A 10996-nucleotide genomic window follows, 5' to 3' on the forward strand; every position below is an offset into this window, starting at 1 on the left:
ATATATATATATATATATATATGTTAGCTCTCATTTCCTTAAATGTAAAAGTATAGAAAAAGTAAACTGCAAGTATTGACAGAAGATGATCTGTCACAGAAGACCACAAAGGACCAACAGCAGAAGATGCTCAAGCGTTCAAGTCTCAAGTGACAGAACCTCTGTCGTGTCTCACAAAGGTTCTGTAAACTGGTCCTCTGCATAGACGTTGCTACAAGTCAAAGACGACATAACCTCTGTCGTGTCTCACAGAGGTTCTGCAGCATGTCTTCTGCATAGATCTTCTTTAAGCTGTKTTACTTAGGTTTACTAGCTGCTCGTGCTTATCACGTGTTCTTGTCTGTAACCTGTTTATGATCCAACGGCTTAGATTAATTTGCTTTAGGTCTTGTCAGAAAACAGTTATTTGCTTGTATAAATAGCAGCGTAGGCCCTTGTATTTCAGTGTGCTTCCGTATTGTAATTGTTAACATTTTCATCTTTTGAAAATCATTTGAAGTTCTCTCTTGTGTTCATCAATCTTCATTACTGTGTTCTTATTGATGTCTACTTTGGTTGATTCATATCTTTTCCGCTGCATTATCCCTGTCAAACAGATCATCCAAGTAAGTAATTAATACCAAGAAACCGAGTTAATCGATCCAACAATATACATTTATTAATTCAACCTTAATCTGAGAATCTGGACAAGAAAGAGGGTAAGCAGCTGAAATTTCATTCTAAAACCCATATTTTTTTGTCTTTTCATGGCTTATGATCTGTCAAATTTGTAGTTTTCTTTATTGGTTTTGAGTGTTTATCTTAAAACTCAAGTTTCTTGGTTCTTTGCTCGTGGTGTAAATCGAATACATTTGTGGAGTCGTTTAAATATGTTGGATTTTAAATACGTTGGATTTTAAACTGTCATACAATTTTTTCATCGATAGTCTGAAATTGGAACCATAACTCTTATTTATTCAAATTGTATTAATATGTAAGAACCAAGTGTAACCTATATTATCGTTAAATCTTATCTTATAAAACCAGTAGAACTTCAAAATCGTTAAAATTAATGGCTCCCGTCGCATTGCGCGGGTACATAACTAGTATATTAGTTATAGATACATACATGTAAGCAAATAGACATATACATTCACATATACACACATACATATGTGATATGTTTAAGTATTCTTTATGTGCGTGCTTTTAAATAGTTCTTTTACAACAATCGCAGTATCGGGATAATCCGGTGATAATTTTGAATCTAATTTTGTAATTTGGATTAGTACCTTATCTGTGTACTGAAAATAAATTTGTAATGTATTTAGTTACATGCTAATTACACGAAATGCATAAAACTAAAATTAGTTTTTCTAAATCATAATTTTATCGACGGATTAACCAATAACGGACCAACAAAATAGTTATTGACAAATTTCCGACGAAAAGCTTATAGGTGATTTTTTTCAACGAAATAGATATTGACGAAGTTCTGAAGAAAATTATGTGCTAGCTAGGGTGTCGAGACCGTCAATATCAAGATGTTTGATGGGTGCATTCATACTTTATCGAATTTAAGTATTTGGCATTGATGATTTGTTCCTTGATGTCAGTCGGATAATTATCTAGACTTGGTTATATACAAGATCAATATTAAGGGAGAATTTTGTATGGGTATCTCTTGAATGACCATAATATGATTGTAGTGAAAGGCGAGTATATAGAAAACAACTCGCTTCATTTGATAGGCGAGAGTGACATAATAGGCATGTAAAGACATATAGCTTAAAGTATCATGATGCTACCCGTTTGTGGCATTTGAGACTGTCATGTCTTGGAAAAGAACCTCGATGTTTGTTTTGTGCTGATGGAAATTAATCAAGGTCCACGCACATGTCAATTTATCAACTTTGATTGTGTACTAACTCTGTTATGGGGAAGCTGGCATACATGAATTCCTTTTGGGGTTGCTCAACACAACACCAAAGGGGATAAATTCTTAATATCTTGGGTTCTGCAAGCACTCAGTCTCGGTGCAGGTATGTGTTTCGTTTTGTTCATTGATGATTTCCCACATATGTTATGGTTATATGTGTTGAAATAGAAATTGGGTCTCTGAGAAACATTCAAAACTTGGTTAGCACGAGTTGAAGTTGACACCGGAAAGAAGCTGAACGTGAATACATTAATGATCAGAGGGTTTTCACGTGAAATCAGTTGCAAATTGATCTACAAAGTCAAGATGATCACATAAAAGGGCAAGACTACTGGCGAAAAGGTTTTCACATAGAAAGGGGATTGAATATGATGATATATAATATCGTATGGTTTAATGTACGTTGATTCTTGTTCATTTCTCTACCACGAAACCAGCTTTTCAACACGGTGTTTTGGATGAGATTATCTAAATGGAGTAGCTAGATTGTTTTCATTGCAGTGGGTAAAGTTGATTAGGTCTGTAAGATGGAAGTCCTTATATATATGGATTTTAGCAGTTTTCTTGATAATGTTACAAAAGGTAGTTGATGCTTTTAATTGGATTTAATATAATGGTGAATGATGCTTATATATACTATCACATAGTTGGTGGTATTTAGATATATTTACTTTTGTATGTGATCCGCATGCTCATTTCTTGCAAAGATAAGTCTGAAATCAACAAGCTGATAGATTAACTGAAAACAAAATTCAAGAGGAAACATATTAGGCAAACGAAGAATGTTTTGGGCGTCGAGATTCTGCAGGACGCTAAAGTCTTTTAAGCTGATTTAGCATGATTACATTCAGAAGGTACTTAGTCTGTTAAATCTTGATGGTGCAAAGTCGAACAACACTCTACTACCTTTTCACAAGAACATGAAAATTGATTTCCTCGTAGATGAGAAAGGGAATGTTGAGATCGAGAAAGTTACATATATTAGTATTGTTGGGAGTTTGATGCTTGCGCTCTTTTGTATCCCAACCATGCACAATCAGTTGGAGTTGTTAGTTGGTTTCTATCAAATCAAATTATTGGGTAGCCGTAAGATGAATGTTTGGCTTCTAAAGGGAACATCATCTCATGGTTTGATATTCAAAATATCTTATAGTTGTGATATAGTTGGATATTGCGAGTCGAACTATGTAGGGGATCTTGTTAGTCGGAAGTTGACTCTAGATTACATGTTTACTCTAGGTCGTAGGGCTATCGGAAAGATCCTAACTACACTTTATCATACCTTTGTGGAATATTGAGGCTAAGTCGATTCTATTGGGGCTATTAGGTGGTGGTCTGGTATTCGTACTTGAAGTTGTTTAAGGAAGCTATGCATTTGAAGCAATTATTAAGTGAATTGAGTTTTAATCAAAATTTCATGGCCATGGATTCTGATAGTGATAATATTTTCAAATTATATGGCATGTTTTAACTATGATTTACAACTAGGATACTCACCTTGGTTCATTTTATGAAATCACCTTGGTTCATTTTATGAATTTGGTATAACAAGGAAGTTTGTTGAGTAAAAATTTGTTGAAATTGGTGATCTCAAAGATATCTCGAAGAAGTCCTCCAAATTGTATTTCCGCAGTAAAAAGTGGACAAGGCGTTCCCACGCCTTATCAAAAGATGTCCTATGCCCATGCTCATTGGGCATTTTCTCAGTTCCAACTTTAAAGCCTAAATATCTTTGATTTCCAAGAGGAGGCTCAAGCTCATCCAAAAAATGAAGAGATGGCTTCTATTTGAAAAAGATATCGTGTGTATCATCTTCTAAAAAGTATGATTGATGGAAGGAAGGCTATAAAAAAAGGTAGAGGTTGCTCGTGGAGAAAATCATCAAGAGTTTGAAGATTCATCAGGTTCTCTTTTTTAATTCAGTCTTTATTCTTGTAAACCATTAATGTTGAACACCCAATTCAACAATTAAGTTAATTTAGGTTAGCAAAAATGTTCAAATTTGATCCTTCACGCCTTGTCTACCTCAATGCCCTTGTCTTTGACCACAGTCACCTTCTCCACAAAAATGTAGTTGAAACATAGCTAGAATAAAACTAGAGCACCCCTTAACAACACCAATACCCCTCCCTAATCTCCCACAGGTTCCTTCAATGACTCTGTCGAAGTTGTTGTCTAGATCTTCCTCAATAATTGTGGATAGGATCTCGACTTCCACCAAGTTTTTGTCCCTGTAACACCCCTAAAATAGGGGACAATTTAAACTTGTAGGAAATTCACGGGATGAAACTAAACTGAATATAATCACCCAATAGAGGGGAAATAGTAAGAGAGTTTACATCAAATCAGACGGTAGCTGACAACCTACTAATCTACATCAATTTTTAGATCTAGATTACAAACTAGTGTTGCTATAATCCTCAAAAGAATAATCATAAGTGCCATCTGTAACTCTACAATGGACTTCCAAAAGATAGTATCCCAAAAATGCTTCCACTGACTCACGTCGCTCCACTGAAGTCATAGGAGCCCTACCATTGAGCTCTCCTGGTATACATGTCAGGTAAGAAAAAATGTTCGGCTAGAAACCTAGTGATATCAAACAATTATTGAAGAAAGCTATAAAACATTTAAAACTGAAAACATAGCTTAATTCAAACATTTTGTATAACTATATCACCTTTACCCTTGGAAGGGCATAAGACATCATATGATAGCAGAGGAGACCCAATTTACCATTGGTTGTGACGGAACACAAAAGTAAGTCACAATTCAATGTCACATGGCATCCCTCATGAACAACAAACATTGACATCAACTCTATCCAAGTCTTTAGTCAAGCATACCAACAAGCTCAACTCTATCCAAGTCTTTCGCTTAGGGAGTCATCAAGTTTAATCTTATCCAGGTCTTTACATTGGGATCTCCCAATTCCAAGTAACACTAGGGATTCTCATCATATACGAACCTATTTAACCGACTTCTATACCTATGGATCCGTTGCATTATTGTCATATATATATATATATATATATTGGACATCAAACTTAAACCATCATATAAACATTTGATCATAAATAACCCTTAAAGGGTAACACTCTCACTTTGTCAACACGTCCAACACTTGATCATCAGGAGTTTAAGTCTTAAAATTCAACACAACTTTCAAATAAACCTTCTCCATACATTTAAGACACCACCTCACACTTCTTTCGTTAAAAGGTGTAAAACCCCAAAATTCACCATTTTGACCTTAGCTAGTCCAAAATCACCGATATGTGAATAATTGATATACAAGTTTTAAGAGACTAAAATGTACCATTTTACCATGTATATGGTTTAGTAAAAGTGTAGGATGAACTCACAATCCTAGGTTTTGAGAAAAACCTAGAAACCAACCAAAATGATAAGAAGGATCAGATCTTAAAGCTTTTGTGATCCTAGACTTGAATCTTTGCTCTTTGTCAACAAAAAATGTTGCAACTACCTGCAAAACAGAGCTTGGCTTGAACTTGAACTCGAGCTCAACTCGACGTACTAACGAGTTGAGTCGACCTACCTAATACTTGACTTGAAGAACTCATGAGATACTCGATTTTTTATAAATATGATTAGTTTTATAATATAACTTAAAAAATATAATGTAAAATTTTATTTATACACTTACCAATAAAAAGAAAATGTCTTATATTTTTTGATATATGAACAAATTAAACCTTTTTGAAGTATAAAAATGAATCCATTATTTTCTTATTAAAATCACAATTAAAAAAAACGATAAAAGTGTTGGTGAAATTGTCCCACATTAAAAAATATATATTAAAAACTAAAACTATCCCACATTGGTAGAGACATACTAGAGGACGGTTAAAGAGGCCTTATAAAAAGAGAAAGAGGGGGTGATTGGAGTTTATAACTTCGTCATTTTAATGATGAAATATGAGGTGCATCCTTGAGTTTTATATAAAATTTAAGAGAACACTTTTAAGTTTTATAATTTATAAGAAAAGACCATAAATTATATAAATTTCAATGAATCAACTTAGTTCGAGCGTGATTCGAATTTAAGTTTGAGTTTGATTCGAGCTTCAAACGAGTTCAAGTTTTAAAAATTGTTGAAAGAAGGGATCAAATTCAAACGTTTTTTTTTTGTTAACATGGATATCCAACCCGCTATGCGAGCCGATTAATCCCAGAACGACCACCTGCTTTGCAGATATCTCAGAGTCACTGCATTTGAACATTCATAGCCACAAGGGAATTTTTATTTTTTCTTGGATTTTGACATCGGACCTCCTGGTATTTTTGACTTTTAGAGTCAAGCTCAAATTAATCAGGCACCACCCTTATGGTTAAATTCAAACGTTTTTACAGACCATAATAACCATACTGTAATTTAAAAACTGTAGAAATGAGATTTGTAGTTTACTCTTAAATTAATATATAAAAGCATAATGGCATCCCATTCTTTCGGCCCAATAATAAGGTAGTAGCATACTAAAAGAATCAATAGCCCACCAAGACTTCCTGAGCAACCCGACCCGATCATCGTCAAATTGGGCCATTTTGACTTATTTTTTTCGTACATTTTACATTAATTTCAATAATATTTGTTGATCATATCGACTGGCATAAAAAATGTTATCTAATTCAATTTATTTAACTCAAAATTTTGACTTATTTGCTATTCGATTTATGGGTTGTTTATCATATGCTTACCCGGTAAGTGTTTATTAGGTCACTTACTTTAACAGATGAACTTAATAAAAACCGAGAATTTTACCCGGTAAGAACGATGGTAAGGACCGAGAGTCTTACCTGGCAAGTTATGAACTGACAACTCTTACCCAGTTAGCATTTATGTACTAACGAATAAGTGTTTAATTGCAAGATTGGCATAAAATTAAGCCACGAGTTGTCAGTTTATTCGTATGAATTCTAATTCCCTCGTCAGTCGAATTCTCACTACAACAAAATTGGATTTATAAGACATCCCTAATCTCTATGCGTTTCAATAAACCGCTTTATAGAACTTAATTTATAAGACCAAAATATAAAGAAGTGTCGCTTTATAAGACCGCGTTTTAACAAGTTTTTTAGGACATGTTTAATATAGAAGTGTCGCATTAGCAACTTTATAAGACACTTTTGAGAAAGTGTCCTATAAACTGATTTTTTTATAGGACATTTGTTTTTATATGATAGTTTTTTCAAATAGTGTGCTATAAAGTTGTTAATTAGACGCTTTATATTAAAAGTGTCCTAAAACTTATTATGACGTCAAAAAATGTCATATAAACTTATTATAACACCTTTAGATAAGACGTTTTATTTTTTTGGTCTTATAAACTAAATCTTATAAAAAAGTCTATTAGGACGTTTAGAAATTGGGAGTGTCCTATAAACCCGATTTTGTTGTAGTGTCTCTCTTAAATATCAATTTTTTCTTATGTTTTCAAAGATATTTTATTCGTGACTAGACCACAAAGTACGCTTTACCTTTATTTTTTTGTTTATTATGAATAAAACGAGCACGAGGAATTCGTGTTCCGATTGCTACCGTGCAAATGACAGCTCCTCAAAAGAAATTGTCAAATATTAATATGTCAGATATTTAAACGTATATGGTTGTTGATGGTTATTTAATTTTTTGTTTTTCACCTTTTTAATTGAACATTTCAAATGCCGTCAGTTAGCTTCAGTCATTTTATACTTTATCGATGGATGAACATCAACTTTACTATTTGTCACAAAAACTATTAGAAATTTCAAGTTGTTGGGATGTCGTTGCTGATCACCAAAGGATTTGTTTTCGGTAATCTTTGTCGCTGAAAGTTCCCTGGCTGGCAATGCTTGCTCATATACTCAACAAACAACGAAATATAATAAAAATAGGAGAGAACAAATTAAATCAAAAATCAATCATTTTTTCTTCTTCTTTAATTTAACATCCATATTGACGTACTTTCTCACCTATTTTTGTATGGTTATCCTGTTCTGATTCTTTTTTTGTTTTCGTTTGAACCCAGTCACAAACATGCCATTAGCATATCTTCCAATTTGTATATAGTTCTTTCATTTGGGCCATCATCCTACCGATGAAACGTTGTACTCGAATTCATTATTCATGTTAGCCACTCGTGTTGAAAACTTTCTAAAATGCTAACATGAGTTGATTCACTGTATAATATTATGATTAAACGAAACAAAAGAGATCAATTGATGGTGTTGATTTTGTTTTACAACATTAATAGTGTTATCTGAATTTCTCATTGCATCGTCACCCTCAACAAATATTTATATATATATATATATAKAGAGAGAGAGAGAGAGAGAGAGAAAGAGAGAGGGATAAGATCTTTTATTAATCAATTTATTTGTGTTAATTATACTAACTCTCTGGACCAATAGGAATCGATCTAATATCATGATTCATACATCATATTGTATTTATTGTCAAGGACGATTCGGTAATTTTATTTTATTTCCTTCTATTACAAAGGCATTTAAATGGAGGTTACAAAATTTCTTGATTTTAGCTATATTTTTGTGATGTAACGGTCCGTTAAACATAGAAGTTTGTGATGTAACTTATGAACATTTTTGGTAACCTAATGGATTTCTAAAATATCAATCATTTATGACCACATTCACCGTTTCACCTATGAACAAAGTTATTGTTTCATATTTTTCATTTTCATTTATGAACACAATTACTGTTTCACCCATGAACACGTGATTATGCTATTATTCTCCACTTATGAACACATCATTTTTCTTATGAGCATATTAGTTTCATTATGAACACACGATTGAGATTATGAACATATTAATCGAAATCTTTCTAGTTGTTCTAAAACAATTAGAAGATTTTGCTTTTACTGCTATACCTGGAGTTACTCCGTGTATTGCTTGACTAATTGGAATTAGGAGGTCCTTTTTCATTGATTCTTTTATCACATTGGAGGATTTTACATCATTGAATAAATTGAAAAAAAAAATGATATAATTTTGGTTATAAAACACCAAGGGATAAATTATTGGGACTGAACTTTGGGTATGATAAATTGTATTTTAATTTTCCAATAATGTCTTTGTTCACACTAGTCTATCACGCATGTGTTTCCATTATATTACCATTGTGTCTTTTCAACCGTAGATCAAAAAAATTGAAGGATATAACGGGTTAACAAAGTTAATATCAATGGTTTGCTTAACAAAAGAACAAGTCCCTATATATATGTATATGTGTATATATATATATATATATATATAGGGGCTCATTCAAGAGAGAACTTACTAGTTTGTGGTAACCGTATGATCCAATCTCAACCACAAATAAATAGATAAATTAAAAAATTTATAATTTTGGTTATTTTGAATTAAAATTTTAATACAAGGATATTTTAGTTATTTTCTCTCCTCTCTCCTCTCTTCGTCCCCAGTCCTCAGTCATCCGTCCTCCGGCCACCGTCTTCTGGTGATACCACTGTGATATCTAAAAATATTGACTATGTTAAACAAAAGACACATTGTGATATCCAAGCACATATAAGATGCATTGTGATATCACTGTGTTACATCTCCGATCGACCACACAAATGACCTCAGTGTAATACCCAAGCACTTATAAGATGCATTGTGATACCACTGTGGTATCACCGGAGGCCGGAGGCCGGAGAATGGGGGACGGGGAGAGAAGAGAGGAGAAAAGAGAGAAAATACCTAAAATGTCCTTGCATTAAAATTTTAATTCAAAATTACTAAAATTATAAAATTTCTAATTTATCTATTGATTTGTGGTTTAGATTGGACCTCACGGTTACCACAAACTAATTAGTTTTCATTTGATTAGGTCCATATATATATATATATATATATATATNTACCAAAAATATCATTGCATTAATATTTTAATTCAAAATTGCCAAAATTATAAATTTCCTAATTTATCTATTGATTTGTGGTTAATATTGGTTCTCACGGTTATCACAAACTAATTAGTTCTTATTTTATTAGGCCCCTATATATATATATATATATATATATATATATATATATATTTTGATGGCTATATACATTTTTACTAAACTCAGTCTTAATTAAATACGATATTTGTTAAGCCAAGTAGTTTTATAGAATTATAGAGTGTCGGTTATTATTTATAATGTCCAATGATTAGCATAGCCATAGAAGTCGGGAACCTTCACCCAAGTTGGGAATGTGATGGAAACTGTGGACAAATGTGAATTCAAAAGCCTCAGATAATTATGGAGTGTCACAAAAAGTCAAATATTGAATAAAGCATTTACATTTTTGTTCGTAAAACTTTTATTTTTTAAGATTACAAGAATTAAAATATTAGTATAAGTTTAATAATGTCTAAGAAAATTCAAAAATTTATAATATTTTCAAATTTATATATCTTATTCAAAAATAAAAACATTATCGTTTTCTCAAAACCACATAAAACTGTATTATATCGACATAGATAAAGAACAAAATGAAACATTGAAATCAAGATGTGTTTTGATGCATTGTACGAGTACCCTTCTAGTATATATATATATAGGAGTGATCAAATAAAAATCGCCCTCATTTGTGTAAACCGTGCAAACCACCTTCATCCGTCGATTTCATTGTTTAATCTTATGAAATTTTTTCATGAAATTATCGTATGAACATCTTCTGTATATTCAAGAGCCAACTATGTTGTATGTAAATGAACACCTATGAACCAAGGCATCTAGGGCTGTATGCTTTCATACGTGTTCACATGTTTTCACATGTTCTGTGTGTGTATATGTATTCATATGAACATCTAGTGACTTGAATATACATGAACACTTATGAATCACGGTATCTAAGGCTGTGTGATTTCTGATGTGTTCATATGTCAAAAATGAGAACTGTCGATTAAAATAAATGTGAATTATAGAACATGAACACGTATGAAACCACAATGTCAATATTGCATCATGATCAATTGTGATATTTTTAAATTTGTAACTCCCAATTAATTATTTGGGAGTTACATAAAATGACAAATTACTTAAATACCCTTGTATTTAATATATG

The sequence above is a fragment of the Cynara cardunculus genome (genome assembly GCF_001531365.2).
Source record: "Cynara cardunculus var. scolymus isolate 2C chromosome LG 13, CcrdV1, whole genome shotgun sequence".
NCBI classification, from domain to species: Eukaryota; Viridiplantae; Streptophyta; class Magnoliopsida; order Asterales; family Asteraceae; genus Cynara; species Cynara cardunculus.